Raw genomic sequence first — 20689 nt, forward strand, 5'->3', positions numbered from 1 at the left:
GTCATCACTGAGAAAAAAACTTCAAATAAAAATCAGACTCAACTGTGAAAAGCTATCGTCCTAAAATAACTTCTTTTATGACTTTTTTCACAACAGCTAAGGAGAAAATTAAGCTATCCAGATTTAAAAAGGAAAAAAGAAAAGTCATTTTTGAATAGGTGGACAATGTCTCCCTTTCAATCTGAATATGTATTGACAGAATGCTACATTTACCCTGAAACATAAACTAAGGAAGAAGGAAAATATGTGCTCCCATGATTCTTTATAATATGTTTGAAACTGTTTAGCTATACTTTTGTCATCAAATTTTCTACTCCAAAATGATGTATAAATTTGGTTCCTCATTTGGAAGCTCAGGAACATTTATTATAAAATTCATGAGACTTCCCTGGCAGTCCAGTGGTTAAGACTCCAAGTTTCCAATGCAGGGGGCGAGGGTCCAATCCCTGGTCGGGGAACTAAGAGCCCACATGTCAGATGGCCAAAACAAAACAAAACAAAACAAAAAATATTCACTGTTATTAAGATCCCACAGGCCACACAGTGTGGCCAGAAAAAAACGAAAACAAAAAAATAATAATAAAATTCGTGATATCCCTCAAGGGAAATATCTTCACTGCTTCCTAATATCTACAACAAATACAAAGTTGTAAATTATAAAACTTACAACAAATAAAAGCTTTCTTCAATTATTTAAGGTAAAAATAAAAACCTCGGATCCCTGACATCAATCAAGGTGCAAACTGCCACAACCTAAAAAAGTAAAAATCAATCCGAAGAAATCTCCTAAATCATATATTGACAAAACATTGAAAAGTTAACTGATGTCTAGCTTCAAAGTATCTGTGGAATGAAAAAACAAAGGCAAACAAAGATTACTCAGCCTACAAATATCTGCCGCTATCTAAGAAACCTCTGAAAAATAAAACCCCAGAAGCAGTGGTTCTCTACATGTGGTTCTTAGACCATAAGGGTCCCAGAATCCTTTCAGGAGTCCCCCAAAGTCAAAACTATTTTCACAGTAATACTAAGACATTCCATGTATTTTTACCGTGTTGACATTAGCACTAATGGTATAAAATCAATTCTGGGTACAACTACTGGCCCCTTAGGCAGTAGCACCAAACTGTACGGATCATTGAGTGTATTCATCACTGCCCAATAATGGCTGTCATGCATATATATTAGAAAGAAAATATGATTTAAATATTTAAAATTTCTTAAGAGGGAGTATCTCATAGAACTAACGAGACATGATCAAGCACTTCTATTTAAAGAATAACTTAAAAGCAAGCCCAGTCAGTTCAAGTTTAATTGAAATTAAAATATTAATTCCTTTAGTGATAACCCACTAACTTTTTCTATCACGAAAGACATTTACAAAATCTAAGTTTTCTGTGTTTTTTCCAAAGCCACAATTAATGTATGGTAATAAGATTGTATGTAATTATACTTTAGTGTAACATTTAATATATTAAACAAGATAATATAGGTAGAGGCCAGAAGAATCAAACTTAAGTTGTCACTAAAAAAAATTATTTTTAGTTGAAAAATAATTTTTAACTAAATTTTCATAGTTTTTAGTTCTCACACCTAATTTACTGTGTCATGTTATGTTAATCCCAGATAATCTGACAGACCAGTAAAAAAGAAACCAATAAAAATATGTCTAACAAGATTGAAAACTTATTATTTCTGGATCATTCACTTTATAAAAAAACGAGAGTTGGGACTTCCCTGGTGGCGCAGTGGTTTAGAATCCACCTGCCAGTGCCGGGGACACGGGTTCAATCCCTGGGAAGATCCCACATGCCACAGAGCAACTAAGCCCGTGCGCCACAAATACTGAGCCTGCACTCTAGAGCTCGTGAGCCACAACTACTGAGGCCGTGTGCCACAACTACTGAAGCCCGCACCTAGAACCCGTGCTCCACAACAAAAGAAGCCACCGCAATGAGAAGCCCGTGCACTGCAACGAACAGTAGTCCCCGCTCGCTGCAACTAGAGAAAGCCCACGCGCAGCAATGAAGAACCAACACAGCCAAAAATAAATAAATACATAAATATTTTTTTAAAAAAGAAAAACACGAGAGTTATTTGTCATTTTAAATGAACTTTTTGTTAAATGCATACAGGCATACCTTGTTTTATTACACTTCATTTTATTGCACTTTACACATTGAGTTTTTTACAAATTGAAGATTTGTGGCAATCCTGCATCAAGTAAGCCTATCAGCACCCTTTTTCCAAAAGCTTCTCACTTTCTGTCTCCGTGTCACATTTTGGTAATTCTCACAATATTTCAATTTTTTCATTATTATTATATTTTTACAGTGATCTGTGATCAGTGACCTTTGATATTAACATTGTAATCTTTTCAGGGTGTCATGAACTACAGCTATATAAGACAGTGATAAGTGTGTGTGTCCTGACTGCTCCACTAACCAGCCATCTCCCCCTCTCTCTCCCTCTCCTCAGGCCTCCCTGTTCCGAGACACAACAATATTGAAATTAGGCCAGTTAATAACCCAACAATCGCTTCTAAGTGTTCAAGTAAAAGGAAGAGCTGCACACCTCTCGTTTTAAATCAAAAACTAGAAATGATTAAGCTTAGTGAGGAAGACATGTCAAATGCCGACAGGGCAAAGGCTAGGCTTCTTGCACCAAACAGTTGGCCAAGATGTGAATGCAAAGGAGAAATAATTGTAGGAAATAAAAAGTGCTACTCCAGTGAACACGCGAATGATAGGAATGCAGAAGAGCCCTATTATTGATACAGAGAAAGTTTTAGTGGTCTGGAGAGAAGATCAAAGCAGCCACAACACTCCCTTAAGCCAAAGCCTAATCCAGAGCAAGGCTCTAACTCTATCTTCAGTTCTATGAAGGCTGAGAGAGGTGAGAAAGCCACAGAAAAAAGACTGAAGCTGGCAGAGGTTGGCTCATGGGCTTTAAGGAAAGAAGCCATCTCCATAACATCAAAGTACAAGGTGAAGCAGCAAGTATTGATGTAGAAGCTGCAGAAAGTTATCCAGAAGATCTAAGATAATTAATGAAGGTGGTTACATTAAACAGCAGATTTTCAAGATACATGAAACAGCCTTCTATTGGAATAAGATGCTATCTAGGACTTTCATAATTAGAGAAGTCAATGCCTGGCTTCAAAGTTTCAAAGGACAGGCTGACTCTCGTGTAGGGGCTAATGTAGCTGGTGACTTGAAGTTGAAGCCAAAGCTCACTTACCATTCTGAAAATCCAAGGGCCCTTAAGAATTATGCTAAATCTACTCTGCTTGTGCTCTACAAATACAACAACAAAGCCTAGATGACAGCACATCTGTTGAAAAGATGGTTTACTGAGTATTTTAAGCACACTGTCGAGACCTACTGCTCAGAAAAAAAAAATTCCTTTCAAAATATTACTGCTCACTGACAATGCACCTGGTCACTCAAGATCTCCAATGGAGGTTAATGTTGTTTCGTGTCTGCTAACACAACATTCATTCTGCAGCCCATGGATCAAGAGGTCACTGTGGCTTTCAAGTCTTATTACTTAAGAAATACATTTCATAAGGCTATAGCTGCAATACACAGTGATTTCCTCTGCTGGATCTGGGCAAAGCCAACTGGAAGCCTCCTGGAAAGGATTCACCATTCCAGATGTCATTAAGAACATTCATGATTCATGGAAAGAGGTCAAAATATCAACATTAACAGGAGTTTGGAGGAAGTTGATTTCAACCTTCATGGATGACTTTGAAGGGTTTAAGACTTTGGTGGAAGAAGTAATTGCAGATGTGGTAGAAACAGAAACAGAATTAGAAGTGGACCCTGACAATGTGACTGAATTTCTGCAATCTCATGATGAAATTATAATCAACAAGGAGTTGGTTATAACTCCTTAGGGATGAGCAAAAAACTGGTTTCTTGAGAAGAAATCTACTCCTGGTGAAGATGCTGTGAAGACTTGAAATAACAACAAAGGACTTAGAACATCATATAAACTTAGTTGATAAAGTAGTGATGGGGTTTGAGAGGAATGACTCCAATATTGAAATTTTACTGGGGGTAAAATGCTATCAAACAGCATTACATGCTAGAGAGAAATCGTTTGTGAAAGGAAGGGTCAATTCATGCAGCAAACTTAATTGTTGTCTTATTTTAAGAAATTGCCACAGTTGCCACAATCTTTAGCAATCACCACCCTGTTCAGTCAGCAGCCATCAACATCAAGGCAGGAGGCCCTTCCACCAGAAAGAATATGATTTGCTGAATGCTCAGATAATGGTTAGCATTTTTAAGCAACAAAGTATTTTAAAATTAAGGTATGCATATCGTTTTTTCAGATACAATGCTATTGCACACAGTAGATTATAATACAGTATAAATATAACTTTCATATGCACTAGGAAACCGAAAATTCATGTGAGTTGCTTTATTGATATATTCAATTTATTACAGTGATCTGGAACTGAACACACAATATCTCTGAAATATGTCTATATGTGCTCTCTCTTTCCAAAAGTGAGGAAAAGATAATCTATATAAAATTTCCTAGCTAGAGAAACTGGATGAACTCAATGATTTGTCTGTAACACTCTTAGCTAATGAAATTCTATAAATGCTGTTTTAGAATTATTTAAAGATTAGCTGCTCCCTTTTTGAAAGGACATACATACACCTGAAACGCACCTCTTTAAACTAGGAATATATAATAACTATATGTATGCATAAATTACATAAGAGTTGATATATATAATCTCAATTATAAGCACTTATGTAATATTCAAAATTTTAAATAATCATATATCACTCTGATAAACAAAAAATAAAATTGTAAGCCCAGATAAGTTATACTATGTACACAATTAAAATATATACACTTTTGGGCTTCCCTGGTGGCGCAGTGGTTGAGAGTCCACCTGCCGATGCAGGGGACACGGGTTTGTGCCCCGGTCTGGGAGGATCCCACATGGCCGCTGAGCCTGTGCGTCCAGAGCCTGTGCTCTGCAACGGGAGAGGCCACAACGGTGAGAGGCCCGCGTATCGAAAAAAAATAAAAATAAAAATAAATAAAATATATACACTTTGAATATAACTCTTTTTTTTAATACATTTATTTATTTTTGGCTGCGTTGGGTCTTCGTTGCTGTGCGTGGACTTTCTCTAGTTGCAGCAAGTGGGGGCCACTCTTTGTTGCAGTGCGAGGGCTTCTCATTGCAGTGGCTTCTCTTCTGGAGCACGGGCTCTAGGTATGCGGGCTTCAGTAGTTGTGGCACACGGGCTCAGCAGTTGTGGCTCACGGGCCATAGAGCGCGCGGGCTCAGTAGTTGTGGCTTGCGGGCTCTAGAACGCAGGCTCGGTAGTTGTGGTGCACGGGCTTAGTTGCTCTGCGGCATGTGGGATCTCCCCAGACCAGGGCTCCAACACATGTCCCCTGCATTGGTAGGCGGATTCTTAACCAGTGTGCCACCATAGAAGTAAGTCCCTTGATCCAGTTTCCATGTCAACTTAGTTTTTGGAGTAGCTTTAATCGTCCATATGCAATCAACTGCTTGGCCAGGTTTTGTTGTTTTCCTCTTGTTCTACCTCACTAGAACGTACTATTCCGTCAGCCTCTGACAGCTCAAACTGGCAATTTCCTAGGTAGGTAAAGTCTGGATCTGGAATAAACAAATATTTTGCTGGAAATCCCAGTCCTTCAAGTTCTTCATCAGAACTTAACTTAATCCACATGAATCTCCCTGGTGATCTAATTAATGGAGGGCTTTTCACACCACAGTAACGATCTACAAGTGGAGAGAAACCAAACGGCCCATCTTGAACTTCCAACTAATCAAACTGACTTTCAAATGATGGTTCTATATAATAATGTTCATCAAAGGTCAACTCTGTTTTCTGACATGGAGCAGTTTCCAAAATGTAGATACATTCTTTGTTTGGTGGATATGAGTCAGGATAATTTGGTGAAGCAAAATGACCTCCATTGCTGGTTCGAACCCAAATCCCACACTGGGTTGCAGGAATGTGCTTGATTCCAATATTTTGTCCATCTTGGGCCTTTTGGCCACAGCAGTCCCTTCCACTACAAGTACTGTTATTAACAACACTTTGAGGACCAAGCAGAGCTGCTCCAGGGCCATGTTCCCGAGCTGCCCGGCGCTTCCCGAGGGGCCGAAGCAGCGGCAGTGGAAGCGCGGGGCTCACAGCTCAGCGTGGCAGCTGCCCCACTCCGTCCCCATAGCCCGCACCAGGTTGCTCCCTGCGGGGTAGGCCTCAGGTCTGGCGCCCGCCATACCCAAGCCTCTCGGCAGGCTCTCGTGCTGCCGCAGCCCCATGACGGGCACCACCTCCTGCTCTGCAGCACTCCATCCCATCAACCGCTTACAGCCAGAGAGCGCAGACATGAGGGACCAGACCCATGCAGGCCAGTCTGCCTGCGGCCACAGCACAGACCCCGCTGAAGTGGCCTAATATAATTTTTTCCCTAACTTCCAGAACTGTCCCTGGGAACAAAGTAACAGATAAAAGCTTATTTTTAACAACATGCAGGATAGACATTTTTGCCACATAATTTCCAACTATGAAAATTTATTAAAAAGTCCCTATGCAGGGAAACAATTAAGTTATTTATTAATACACATTATACTATGGAATTCTATTCAGACTTTACAAAGAATGAGGTAGAAAGTTCTGGAGATGGATGGAGGTGATGTTTGCCTAATATTCTGAATATACTTATTGCCACTAAACTTAAAAATGATTAAAATGGCAAATGTTATGTATATTTTAACACCATAGACACACACACACAAATAAGGTAGATCTGAATATACTACTATGATGGGACACATATACTGAGTGAAAACAGAAAGATTTAAAACTCTGAAACAACTTAAGGACAGAAAAACTAACAGAAAGACCAATGTCTCAACAAGGAAACAGAAGATATAATGAAAAAACAGATTAAAGTTTTAAAACTAAAAAATCAAAAAACCAAAATAAGAACTCACTGAGTGGTTACCAGGGGCTGGGGGGAGGGGCAAGGGGGTAACGGGATAGTCATTATTTAATGGGTAAAGAGTTTCAGTTTGGGATAATGGAATAGTTCTGAAGATGGATAGGGTTTACAAATCAATGTGAAAGTTATTAACGCCAATTAATTCAACACTTAAAAATGGGTGAAATAGTAAATTTTGTTATGTATACTTTACCACAATAAAAAATGCATAATGAATAAAACTAAAACAATCTCTCATTCATGGGCTCATTAGCAAAACAGAGATGGAGAGGAAAGAGTCATGAAAATAGATCAACAGAATCACTTTATCTTAAAAAAAAGAGAAAAAAAGATTGAGGGGATAAAAAAGAACGGTGCCTCAGAAATCTGTGAGCCATATCAAAATACAACATTCTTGTAATCAGAATCCCTAGAGTGCAGAAAAAATACTTGAAGAAATAATGGCTGAAAACTTCACAAGCTTGAAAAAACACATATATATCTGCAGATTTAAGATAAGCAAACCCCAAACAGGATAAATCTAAAGATATTCACATTAAGACACTCATAATTAAACTGCTGAAAACTAAAAACAAAGAAAAACATCTCGAAAACAGGCAGAGAAAAACATTTTACTTATCACTGCATATTTCTCATCAGAAATCTTGGATGCTAAAAAAAAAAGGAAACTTTTTAAAGTGCTGGGAAAAAAGAACTGTTAAACTCATAAATCTATATACAATGAATATACCTTTTGGAATAAAGGTGACATAAGGATATTCTTTGATGAGGAACACTAAAAGCATTGACTATCAGTGGACCTGCTCTAAAATAATTGTTAAGAAAGTTTCTTGACCCAAGTGAAATGATATCAAAAAAATTCAGAATATCAGGAATGAAGAAAGAGCAACAGAAACTAGTAACTACCTGAATAACTATAAACACAGACCAATCTTCTACCCTTGAGTTCTTTTAACATATATTTGACATCTGAATGTAAAAATTATAACATTATACAATAGAAATTTGGTAAGTATATGAAATATGACAACAACAATATAAAAGGGAAGGATAAAACACCTATATGGTGGTATCTAAATTCCACTTAAAGTGATGAAACATTGATTCTAAGAAGCCAGTCTCAAAATGTTAACATTCTGTTTCAGTTCACCTTTCACAAGTCTCCAAAACACAAAATTATACTGACAGAAAACAAAACAGTGGTTGCCAGTGGTTAAGCAGGAACAGATAATAGGACTATAAAAAAAAATATCACACTAGAGTTTCTTGGAGTGACAGGATTGTTAAGAATCTTGTTTGTAGTGCTGGTTACAGGAATCTATGTCGGTGTTCAAAATTCATACAACTATACACCAAATCCAAAAAAAGAAATTTTAGCATTTGTTCATTTCTAAAATAAAATACACATACACATGCAAGATAAGCTTATACATAATCATAAATAAATATACTGAGTAGTGAAATTACAAAAGATTTTTATTTTTATATCTTTTAAAAATCTTTCAAACTGTCTACAATGACTAAATGCTTTTGTAATAAAATAAAATGATTCAAAAATAATCAAAATATACTTAAACTATGAATATGCCACTTAAGTACAGTTCACAAATAGCATTACTTGAAAAATGAATAAATTAGAACGTAACGTGAGACTTCACTGGTGGCACAGTGGTTAAAAATCTGCCTGCCAATGCAGGGGACACGGGTTCAATCCCTGGTCCAGGAAGATCCCACATGCTGCGGAGCAACTAAGCCCATGTGCCGCAACTACTGAAGCCACCGCAGTCTAGGGACCACATGCCACAACTACTGAGCCCATGTGCTGCAACAACTGAAGCCTGCAAGCCTAGAGCCTGTGCTCTGCAACAAGAGAAGCCACTGCAATGAGAAGCCCGCACACCATGATGAAGAGTAGCCCCTGCTTGCCACAACTAGAGAAAGCCTGCGTGAAGCAACGAAGACCCAATGCAGCCAAATAAATAAATACCTATCACACACACACACACACACAAAAAAAACACAACGTATTCTGAGATCTCAAAGTGTAAAGCTTAATCATAACAGCAGACAGCTGCTATCTAACCCCCACCCCATTCTCTCACAACAAATTGCCCTCTCTCAAAATTCACAACAAATAATCCCAAGGACTCTAAAGAGTCACATTAAACTGTACAACCACATGCAAAAGAATGAAACTGGATCACTATCTTACACCATACACAAAAAGTAACTCAAAATCGTTAAAGACATGAATGTAAGAATTGAAACCATAAAGTTCCTAGAAAAACATAGACAGTAAGCTCCTTGACATCAATTTTGCAGATGATTTTTTGGATTTAACAGCAAAAATAAAAGGCAAAGAAAGAAAAAAAAAAGGTGGGTTTACATCAAACTAAAATCCTTCTACACACCAAAGGAAACCATCAACCAAATGAAAGGGCAACATACAGGAGAAAATACTTACAGATCATATATCTGATGAGATTAATATCCAAAGTATACCAAAAACTCATACAACCCAATAGGAAAAAAGAAAACACTCCAATTAAAAAATGGGCAGAGGATCTAAACAAATATTTTTCCAAAGATATACAGATGATGAACAGGTACAGAAAAATGAGCTAAATATCATTAATCATCAGGAAAGTACAAATCAAAACCACAAACCTGTTAAGATGGCTATTAATAAAAAGACAAGAAATAACTTCTTGTGAGGATGTTGAGAAAAGGGAACCCTTATGTACTGTTGGTGACAACGTAAACTGGTGCAGGTACTATGTAAAACAGTATGCAGATTGCTCAAGAAATTAAAAATAGGTCTTCCCTCATGGCACAGTGGTTAAGAATCTGCCTGCCAATGCAGGGGACACGGGTTTGAGCCCTGGTCCAGGAAGACCCCACATGCCACAGAGCAACCAAGCCCGTGCGCCACAACTACCGAGCCTACACTCTAGAGCCCGCATGCCACAACTACAGAAGCCTGTGCATCTAGAGGCCATGCTCCTCAACGAGAAGCCACCGCAATGAGAAGCCCGCGCACCGCAACGAAGAGTAGCCCCCACTCACTGCAACTAGAGAAAGCCCGTGCGCAGCAACGAAGACCCAATGAAGCCAAAAATAAATACATAACATAAATAAATTTATTAAAACAAAGAAATTAAAAACAGAATTACCATATGATTGAGCAATTCCACTTCTGAGAATTTACCAAAGAAAATGAAAACTCTAACTGGAAAAGATATATGCACCCCCATGTTCACTGCAGCATTATTTACAATAGCCAACACATGGAAGCAACCTAAGTGTACATCAATACATGAACACATTTAAAAAATGTGGCATAGATACACAATGGATATTATTCAGCCATAGAAAAGGGGGAAGTTTTGCCATCGGCAGCAACATGAATATACCCTGAAGGCATTATACTAAGTAACATTAGACAGACAGACAACTATTGCACGATCTCACTTACATGTAGAATCAAAAAAAAAAAAAAAAAACCACAAGCTTATAGATACAGAGAACACATTGATGGTTGCCAGAGGTTGGGGGGGAAAGGGGTAGGCAAAATCGGGGAAAGGGGTCAAAAGGTACAAACCTCCACTAGTAAAACAAATAAGTTGTAAGGATATAACATACAGCATGATGACTACAGTTAATAATGCTGTACTACATATTTAAAAGTTACTAAAGAGCAGATCTTCAAAGTTCTCAAAGAAAAAAACTTCTAACACTATGGTGATGTGTGTTAACTAGACCTACTGTGGTGATCATTTCACAATATATACAAATATAAGAATCATTTCAGACGAGGAGCTGGAATAACCTACATAAATGATAATCACCCATCAGCAGACAAGCGGATTAAACGTTTACTGAGCTCTGCCCAACAGAGCAATACCCAGCTCTACACACCACCAGTCCCTCCTATCAGGAAGCTTGCACAAGCCTCTTAGATAGCCTCATCCACCAGAGGGCAGACAGCATAAGCAAGAAGAACTACAATCCTGTAGACTGTGGAACGAAAACCACATTCACAGAAAGATAGACAAATTGAAAAGGCAGAGGACTACATACCAGATGAAGGAAAAGATAAAACCCCAGAAAAAAAGCTAAATGAAGTGGAGATACACAACCTTCCTGAAAGAGAACTCAGAATAATGATAGTGTAGACAATCCAGGACCTTGGAAAAAGAATGGCGGCAAAGATAAAGAAGATGCAAGAAATGTTTAACAAAGACCTAGAAAAATTAAAGGAGAAACAGAGATGCACAATACAACAACTGAAATGAAAAATACACTAAAAGGAATCAATAGCAGAATAACTGACTCAGAAGAATGGATAAGTGACCTGGAAGACAGAATAATGGAATTCACTGCCATGGAAAAGAATAAAGAAAAAAGAATCAAAACAAATGAAAGACAGCCTAAGAAACTTCTGGAACAATATTAAGCACACCAACGTTCACATTGTAGGAGCCCCAGAAGAAGAGACAGAGAAAATTCCAAGAAAAATTGTGAAGAGATTATAGTCGAAAACTTCCCGAACACGGGAAAGGAAATAGCCACCCAATTCCAGGAAGCACAGAGAGTCCCAAGCAGGATAAACCCAAGGAGAAACATGCCAAGATACACAGCAATCAAACTGACAAAATTAACGACAGGGCTTCCCTGGTGGCGCAGTGGTTAAGAATCCAGCCGCCAATGTAGGGGACACAGGTTCGAGCCGTGATCCAGGAATATCCCACATGCCACAGAGCGACTAAGACCGTGCACCACAACTACTCAGCCTGCACTCTAGAGTCTGCAAGCTACAACCACTGAGCCCACGTGCGACCACTACTGAAGCCTGCACACCTGAAGCCCAAGCTCCACAGTGAGAGAAACCACCACAATGAGAAGCCCACATACCACAACAAAGAGTAGCCCCTGCTTGCCACAACTAGAAAAAGCCCACGTGCAGCAATGCAGACCCAATGCAGCCATAAATAAATTAATTTTTAAAAAATTAAAGACAAAGAAAAATTATTCAAAGGAAAAATGACAACATACAAGTGAACTCCCATAAGGTTAACAGCTGATTTCTCAGCAGAAACTCCACAGGCCAGAAGGGAGAGGCATGATATATTTGAAGTGATGAAAGGGAAAAACCTACAACCAAGATTACTCTACCCGACAAGGTTCTCATTCAGATTCTATGGAGAAATCAAAAGCTTTACAGAGAAGTAAAAGCTAAGAGAATTAGGCACCACCAACTAGCTCTACAACAAATGCTAAAGGAACTTCCCTAAGTGGGAAGCACAACAGAACAAAAGGACTTACAAAAACAAACCCAAAGCAATTAAGAAAACAGTAATAGAAACATACATATCAATATTACCTTAAATGTGAATAGATTAAGTGCTACAACCAAAAGACACAGGCTCACTGAATGGATACAAATACAAGACCCATATATATGCTGTCTGCAAGAGACCCACTTCAGACCTAGGGACACATACAGACTGAAAATGAGGGAATGGAAAAAGATAACCCATGCAAATGTAAATCGAAAGAAAGCTGGAATAACAAAACTCATATCTAATAAAATAGACTTTAAAATAAAGAATGTTACAAGAGACAAGGAAGGACACTACATAATGATCAAGGGATCAATCCAAGAACAAGACATAACTATTATAAATATATATGCACCCAACATAGAAGCACTTCAATACATAAGGCAAAAGCAAACAACTATAAAATAGGAAATCGACAGCAACACAACAATACTGGGAGATTTTAACACCTCAATTACACCAATGGACATTTCATCCAAGTAGAAAATTAAGAAAGAAAAACAAGCTTTTTTTAAAAAAAAATTATTTATTTTTGGCTGCATTGGGTGTTCGTTGCTGCACATGGGCTTTATTCGTGGTGAGTGGGGGCTATACACTTCGTTGTGGTGTGCAGGCTTCTCATTACGGTGGCTCCTCTTGTTGTGCAGCATGAGCTCTAGGCACGAGGGCTCAGTAGTTGTGGCATGGGCTCTAGAGCGCAGGCTCAGTAGTTGTGGCTCACGAGCTTAGTTGCTCCACGGCAGGTGGGATCTTCCCAGGCGAGGGCTCAAACACATGTCCCCTGCATTGGCAGGTGGATTCTTAACCACGGCACCACCAGGGAAGCCCAAAACACAAGCCTTAAATGACACAATACCAGATAGATTTAACTGATATTCATAGAACTTTTCAACCGATAACAGCAGATTACACTTTCTTCTCAAGTGCACATACAACAATCTCCAGGATATATCACATCTTGGGTCACAAATCAAGCCTTGGTAAATTTTAGAAAACTGAAATCATATCAAGCATCTTTTGCGAGCACAGTGCTATGACATTAGAAATAAACTAGAGAGAAAATAACATAAGAAACACAAACACATGGAGGCTAAACAATATGTTACTAAATAACCAAGAGATCACTGAAGAAATCAAAGAGAAAATCATACTATACCTAGAGACAAGTGAAAACGAAAATATGATGATCCAAAACCTGTGGGATGCAGCAAAAGCAGTTCTAAGAGGCAAGTTTATAGCAACACAATCCTAGCTCAAGAAACAAGAAAAATCTCAAACTATCTAACCTTACACCTAAAGGAGGTAAAGAAAAACATAGAAAACCCGAAGTTAGGAGAAGGAAAGAAATCATTAAGATCAGAGCACACGTAAATGAAATAGAAACAAAGAAAGTAGCAAAGACCAATAACACTAAAACCTGGTTCTTTGAGAAGAAAAACAAAATTGATAAACCTTTAGCCAGACTCACCAAGAGAAAGAGAGAGAGAACTCAAATCAATAAAATTATAAATGAAAAAGGAGAAGTTACAACAGACACCGCAGAAATAAAAAGCATCATAAGAGACTACTACAAGCAACTCTACGCCAATAAAGTGGACAACCTGGAAGAAATGGACAAATTCTTAGAAAGGTATAACCTTCCAAGACTGAACCAGGAAGAAACAGAAAATATGAACAGACCAATCACAAGTACGAAGTTTAAACTGTGAGTAAAAATCTTCCAACAAACAACAGTCCAGGACCAGATGGCTTCACAGGTGAATTCTATCAAACATCTAGAGAAGAGCTAACACCTATCCTTCTCAAACTCTTCCAAAAAATTGCAGAGGAAGGAACATCCCAAACTCACTCTACAAGGCTTCCATCACCCTGATACCAAAACCAGACATCGTACAAAAACAGAAAATTACAGACAACAACACTGATGAATATAGATGCAAAAATTCTCAATAAAATACTAGCAAACAGAATCCAACAGCACATTAAAAGGATCATACACCGTGATCATGTGGGGTTTATTCCAGGAACGCAAGGATTCTTCAATATATGCAAATCAATCAATGTGAGACACCATATTAACAAATTGAAGAATAAAAACCATATGATCATCTCAACAGATGCAGAAAAAGCTTTTGACCAAATTCAACACAAATTTATGATAAACTCTATCCAGAAAGTGGCCAAAGAACCTACCTCAACATAATAAAGGCCATATATGACAAACCCACAGCAAACATCATTATCAGTGGTGAAAAACTGAAAGCAACTCCTCTAAGATCAGGAACAAGACAAGGATGTCTACTCTCGCCACTATTATTCATTTTTGCAAGTCCTAGCCACTACAATCAGAGAAGAAAAAGAAATGAAAGGAATCCAAATTGGAAAAGAAGAAATAAAACTAACTGTTTGCTGATGACATAATACTATACATAGAGAATCCTAAAGATGCCACCAGAAAACTACTACAGCTAATCAATGAATGTGGTAAAGTAGCAGGATACAAAATTAATGCACAGAAATCTCTTGCATTCATATACACTAACAACGAAAGAACAGAAAGAGAAATTAAGGGAACAATCCCATTCACCACTGCAACAAAAAGAATAAAATACCTACGAATAAACCTACCTAAGGAGGTGAAAGACCTGTACTCAGAAAACTATAAGACACTGATGAAAGAAATCAAGATGACACAGAGAGTGAGATAAATCATGCTCTTGGAAGAATCAATATTGTGAAAATGACTATACTACTCAAAGCAATCTAAAGATTCAATGCACTCCCTATCAAACTACCAATGGCGTTTTTCACAGAACTAGAACAAAAAATTTCACAATTTATACAGAAACATAAAGGACCCTGAATAGCCAAAGCAATCTTGAGAAAGAAAAACAGAGCTGGAGGAATTAGGCTCCCAGACTTCAGACTATACTAGAAAGCTACAGTAATCAAGACAGTATGGTACTGGCACAGAAACAGAAATATAGATCAATGGAACAGGATAGAAAGCCCAGAGATAAACCCACACACACGGTCACCTTATTTTTGATAAAGGAAGCAAGAATATACAATGGAGAAAAGACAGCCTCTTCAATAAATGGTGCTGGGAAAACTGGACAGCTACATGTAAAAGAATGAAATTAGACCACTCCCTAACACCATACACAAAAATAAACTCAATATGGATTAAGGACCTAAATGTAAGGCCAGACATCATAAAGCTCTTAGAGGAAAACAGAGAAAGAAAACGCTTTGACATGAATCACATAAGATGTTTTTTGAGCCACCTCCTAGAGTAATGGAAATAAAAACAAAAATAAACAAATGGGACCTAATGAAACTTAAAAGATTTTGCACAGCAAAGGAAACCATAAACAAGATGAAAAAACAACCCTCAGAATGGGAGAAAATATTTGCAAACGCATCAACAGGCAAAGGATTAATCTCCAAAATATATAAACAGCTCATGCAGCTCAATATTAAAAAAACAAACAACCCAATTAAAAAATGGGCAGAAGACCTAAATAGACATTTCTCCAAAGAAGACATACAGATGGCCTAGAGGCACATGAAAAGCTGCTAAACATCACTAATTATGCAAATCAAAACTACAGTGAGGTATCATCACACACCAGTTAGAATGGGCATCATCAGAAAATCTACAAACAACAAATGCTGGAGAGTGTGTGGGGAAAAGGGAACCCTCTTGCACAGCTGGTGGGAATGTAAATTGATATAGCCACTATGAAGAACAGTATGGAGGTTCCTTAAAAAACTAAAAACAGAATTACCATATGACCCAGCAATCCCACTACTGGGCATATACCCAGAGAAAACCATAATTCAAATGAGACATGCACCCCAATGTTCACTGCAGCACTATTTACAATAGCCAGGTAATGGAAGCAACCTAAATGCCCATCGACAGACAAATGGATAAAGAAGCAGTGGTACATATAATACAATGGAATATTACTCAGCCATTAAAAGGAACGAAATTGGGTTATTGTAGAGCCATGGATGGATCTAGAGACTGTCATACAGAGTAAAGTAAGTCAGAAAAAGAAAAATAAATATCGTACATTAACGCATATATGTGGAATCTACAAAAATGGTGCAGATGGGGCTTCCCTGGTGGCGCAGTGGTTGAGAGTCCACCTGCTGATGCAGGGGACACGGGTTCGTGTCCTGGTCTGGGAAGATCCCACATGCCGCGGAGCGGCTGGGCCCGTGAGCCATGGCCACTGAGCCTGCACATCCGGAGCCTGTGCTCCGCAACAGGAGAGGCCACAACAGTGAGAGGCCCGCATACCGCAAAAAAAAAAAAAAATGGTACAGATGAACCAGTCTGCAAGGCACAAATAGAGACACAGATGTAGAGAGCAAACATATGGACACCAAGGGGGGAAAGCAGGGGTGGGGGGGTTGGGGAGGGTGAAATGGGAGATTGGGACTGACATATATACACTAATCTCTGTAAAATAGGTAACTAACAAGAATCTGCTGTATACAAAAATAAAATAAAATTCAAACAAACAAAACAAAACAAACTTACCCTTTCCGTATAAGATAAGCCTAACACAGTACCTGGTACAATTTAGATAATGAATATGTTTATTGACTGAATAATGAAAAGATAAAGCTACTCTTATAACCTATGGAAAATATACACTTTCAATCTGCATCAAAGAAATAAGCTAAATTTCCAAAAGTACACCCAAAGAATAAAGCTTACTGAAATAACCAATAAAAAAAGAAATATATATATATATATATATATATACATTTTTTTTTTTTTTTTTTTTGGCTGTGCCCCACAGCTTGTGCGATCTTAGTTCCCCAACCAGGGATTGAACCCAGACACGGCAGTGAAAGCACTGAGTCCTAACCATTGGACAGCCAGGGATTACCAAATAAAATAATTTTTAAAGATGTTAAATGTAAAGATATATGTTGCAATTTCCAGGGCAACCTCTAAAAGCAAAACTGACACAAAGACGAACATCTAAACACTCAAAGTGGAACAATGAAAGAGACGCAACACAACTACAAGGGAGGAATGAAGAATAAATGAATAAATAAAAAATAGATTTCAAGATAGAAAACTTAAACCTAACTATAAAAGTAATTACATTACCTCTAACAGGAATAAATGCAACAATTAAGTGTCACACAAGAGATGGGTAAGACGCAACTATATGGTATTACAAAAAACACATTTTAAACATGAAGACACAGATACGCTGAAAGTAAAAGGAGAGAGGGAAACACATGCCATTCAGATACTAAGCACAAAAAACCTGATTTAACTATATTAATGTCAGATAAAGTAGACTTGAATAGAAAGAGTATTACAAAAACAGTCATTTAATATAAGATAATCAACAAGGTATAATTCTAAAAATGTTGGCAACTAATTAACACAACTTAAAAATACATGAAGCAGGGACTTCCCTGGGGGTGCAGTGGTTAAGAATCCGCTTGCCAGTGCAGGGGATATGGGTTCAAACTGTGGTCAGAGAACTGGTGGTCAGCAACTAAGCCCGTGCACCACAACTACTGAGCCTGCGCCCTAGAGTCCGCGAGCCACAACTACTGAGCCTGCGCTCTAGTGCCCGTGGGCCACAACTACTGAAGCCCACATGCCTAGAGCCCGTGTTCTGCAACAAGAGAAGCCACTGCACAACAACAAAGGGTAGCACCTGCTCACCACAAGTAAAGAAAGCCCGTGCACAGTAATGAAGACCCAACACAGCCAAAAATAAATTAATTTTTTTAAAATACATGAAGCAAAAAATAGAACTTAAGTGATAAACAAAATCTCCAACTATGATTGTAGATTTTAGGTATCAGTAGTTTTAGAACAAGGAGACAAAAAAAAAAAAAAGACACAAAAAGTGTTAATGACTCCATCAAAAAACTAGACCTAATTGATATTTATGAAACACTAAGCAACTGTACTATATACTCCTTTTTTAAGTGTACCTAGAACAAGCACCAAGATATACATGCTGTACCATAAAAAAAAGCATCAATAAAAATAAAAGACAGTACATTTACTGACTTCCAGCATATTAGATATAGCTAACAAATAATAACACCAACATTTATACACTAAATATGTTTATAATAATGCACGTATCAGATGTTTTAAAATCACAGAGGAAATAATATAATATTTAGAGCTAAATGATAATGAAAACAAAACTAAGTCTTGGAATGTATTTAAAGCAGTACTTACAGATGTTTAGTTTTAAATTCCTTTGCATTTTTCAAAAGGGTGTCAAATCAAGCAGCTTGGAATAGAAAGCAAAATAAACCCAAAGGCAGTGAAAAGGAAATAATAAAGATATGAACAAAAATCAATTAAACAGAAAATGAAAAACTAAAAAAAAAAAAATCAGTGAAATCAAAAGTTCTTTCTTTCAAAATATTAATATAATTGAAAAACACCTAGCTAGGCTGATCAAAGAAAAAATAAAGAAGACACAAATTGACAATAAATATCAAAGAAGAGACACAACTACACATAGTCTGTAAAACAGTCATTAAAAGAATAAGGGAATTTTATGAATAATTTTATGCCAATAAACTGAATTACTTAAGATGAAATGGAAAAACTTCTCAAGACACGCAAGTCACCAAAAATAAAACAAGAAAAAGTAGAAATTCCTGTACTTGCTTTAAAACTCAAATGAATGAGTGAACTTCTCATAAAGAAAATTCCAAGCCCAAATGAATTTACTGACAAAAATATCAAACATTTGGGGACTTCCCTGGTGGTCCAGTGGTTAAGACTCTGCACTCCCAATGCAGGTTCAATCCCTGGTCAGGGAACTAGGTCCCACATGCCGCAGCTATGAGTTCACATGCCACAACTAAAGCTCCTGCATGGTGCAACTAAGACCCAGAGCAGCCTAAATAATTTTTTTTTAATCAAAGATTTCAGAAAGATATAACAGTAATCTCACCCAAGCTCATTCAAAAATTAGGAGGAAGGTATAGTCCCAAACGCAATTTATAAGGCCTACATTACTCTGATACCCAAACCAGACAAAGACAGTACAAGAAAATAAAACTGCTAATCAATATTCCACATGAACATATATACCAAAATTCTCATCAAAATAATACAAACCTAATCAGCAACATATAAAAAGTATTATCCCTCATTATCATACAGAGATTACAACAGGAATGCAAGGTTAGTTTAACATTTAAAAACCAAATGAACAGACTTAAATAGAAGAAACTATATAATCTCTGCAACACGTTCAGAAAAAGCATTGCACAAAGTTTAACTCCATTATGTAAAAAAAAAAACCACTCTCAGCAAACAAATAATAGAAGGGACTTCCTAGGAGTCACCTTCAAAATGGCAGAAGAAGGGCTTCCCTGGTGGCGCAGTGGTTGAGAGTCCGCCTGCTGATACAGGAGACACAGGTTCGTGCCCCGGTCTGGGAAGATCCCACATGCCGCGGAGCGGCTAGGCCCGTGAGCCGTGGCCACTAAGCCTGCGCATCCGTAGCCTGTGCTCTGCAACGGGAGAGGCCACAACAGTGAGAGGCCCTCGTACCGCGCAAAAAAAAAAAAATGGCGGAGGAATAAGGCATGGAGATCACCTTCCTCCCCACAAATACATGAAAACTACATCTACATGTGGAACAACTCCTACGGAACACCTACTGAACACTGGCAGAAGACTTCAGACTTCCCAAAAGGCAAGAAACTCCCAAGTAGCTGGGTAAGGCAAAAGAAAAAAGGAAAAACAGAGACAAAAGTATAGGGATGGGACCTGCCCCTCTGGGAGGGAGCTGTGAAGGAGGAAAAGTTTCCACAGACTAGGAAGCCCCTTCCCAGGCAGAGACGGAGGGGAAGCTTCGGAGCCACGGAGGAGAGCGCAACAACACGGGTGCAGTGGGCAAAGAGGAGAGATTCCCACACAGACGATCGGTACCAACCAGCACTCACCAGCTGGAGAGGCTTCTCTGCTCACCTGCCAAGACAGGTAGGAGCTGGGAGCTGAGGCTCAGGCTTCGGAGGTCAGATTCCAGGGAGAGGACTGGGGATGTCTGCGTGAACACAGCCTGAAGGGGGCTAGTGTGCCAAAGCTAGCCAGGAGGGAGTCCAGGAAAAAGTCTGGACCTGCCTAAGAGGCATAAGACCATTGTTTTGGGGTGCACGAGGAGAAGGGATTCAGAGCACTGGCTTAAACAAGCTCCAGAGACAGGTGCGAGCCGCGGCTATCAGCGCGGACCCCAGAGACGGGCATGAAACGCTAAAGCTGCTGCTGCCGCCACCAAGAAGCCTGTGTGCGAGCACAGGTCACT

General features: G+C 38.4%; 1 protein-coding gene and 1 pseudogene across 4 annotated transcripts in view; both read right to left on the reverse strand.

Annotated features, from left to right (window-relative positions):
* Window positions 1-20689, reverse strand: part of ZMYM4 (zinc finger MYM-type containing 4) — a 178506-nt gene that overhangs the window by 117309 nt on the left and 40508 nt on the right. The window lies entirely within an intron of this gene.
* Window positions 2449-6475, reverse strand: LOC117200156 (neuropilin and tolloid-like protein 2; annotated as a pseudogene).

Source organism: Orcinus orca, chromosome 1 (assembly GCF_937001465.1).
Source record: "Orcinus orca chromosome 1, mOrcOrc1.1, whole genome shotgun sequence".
Classification (NCBI taxonomy): domain Eukaryota; kingdom Metazoa; phylum Chordata; class Mammalia; order Artiodactyla; family Delphinidae; genus Orcinus; species Orcinus orca.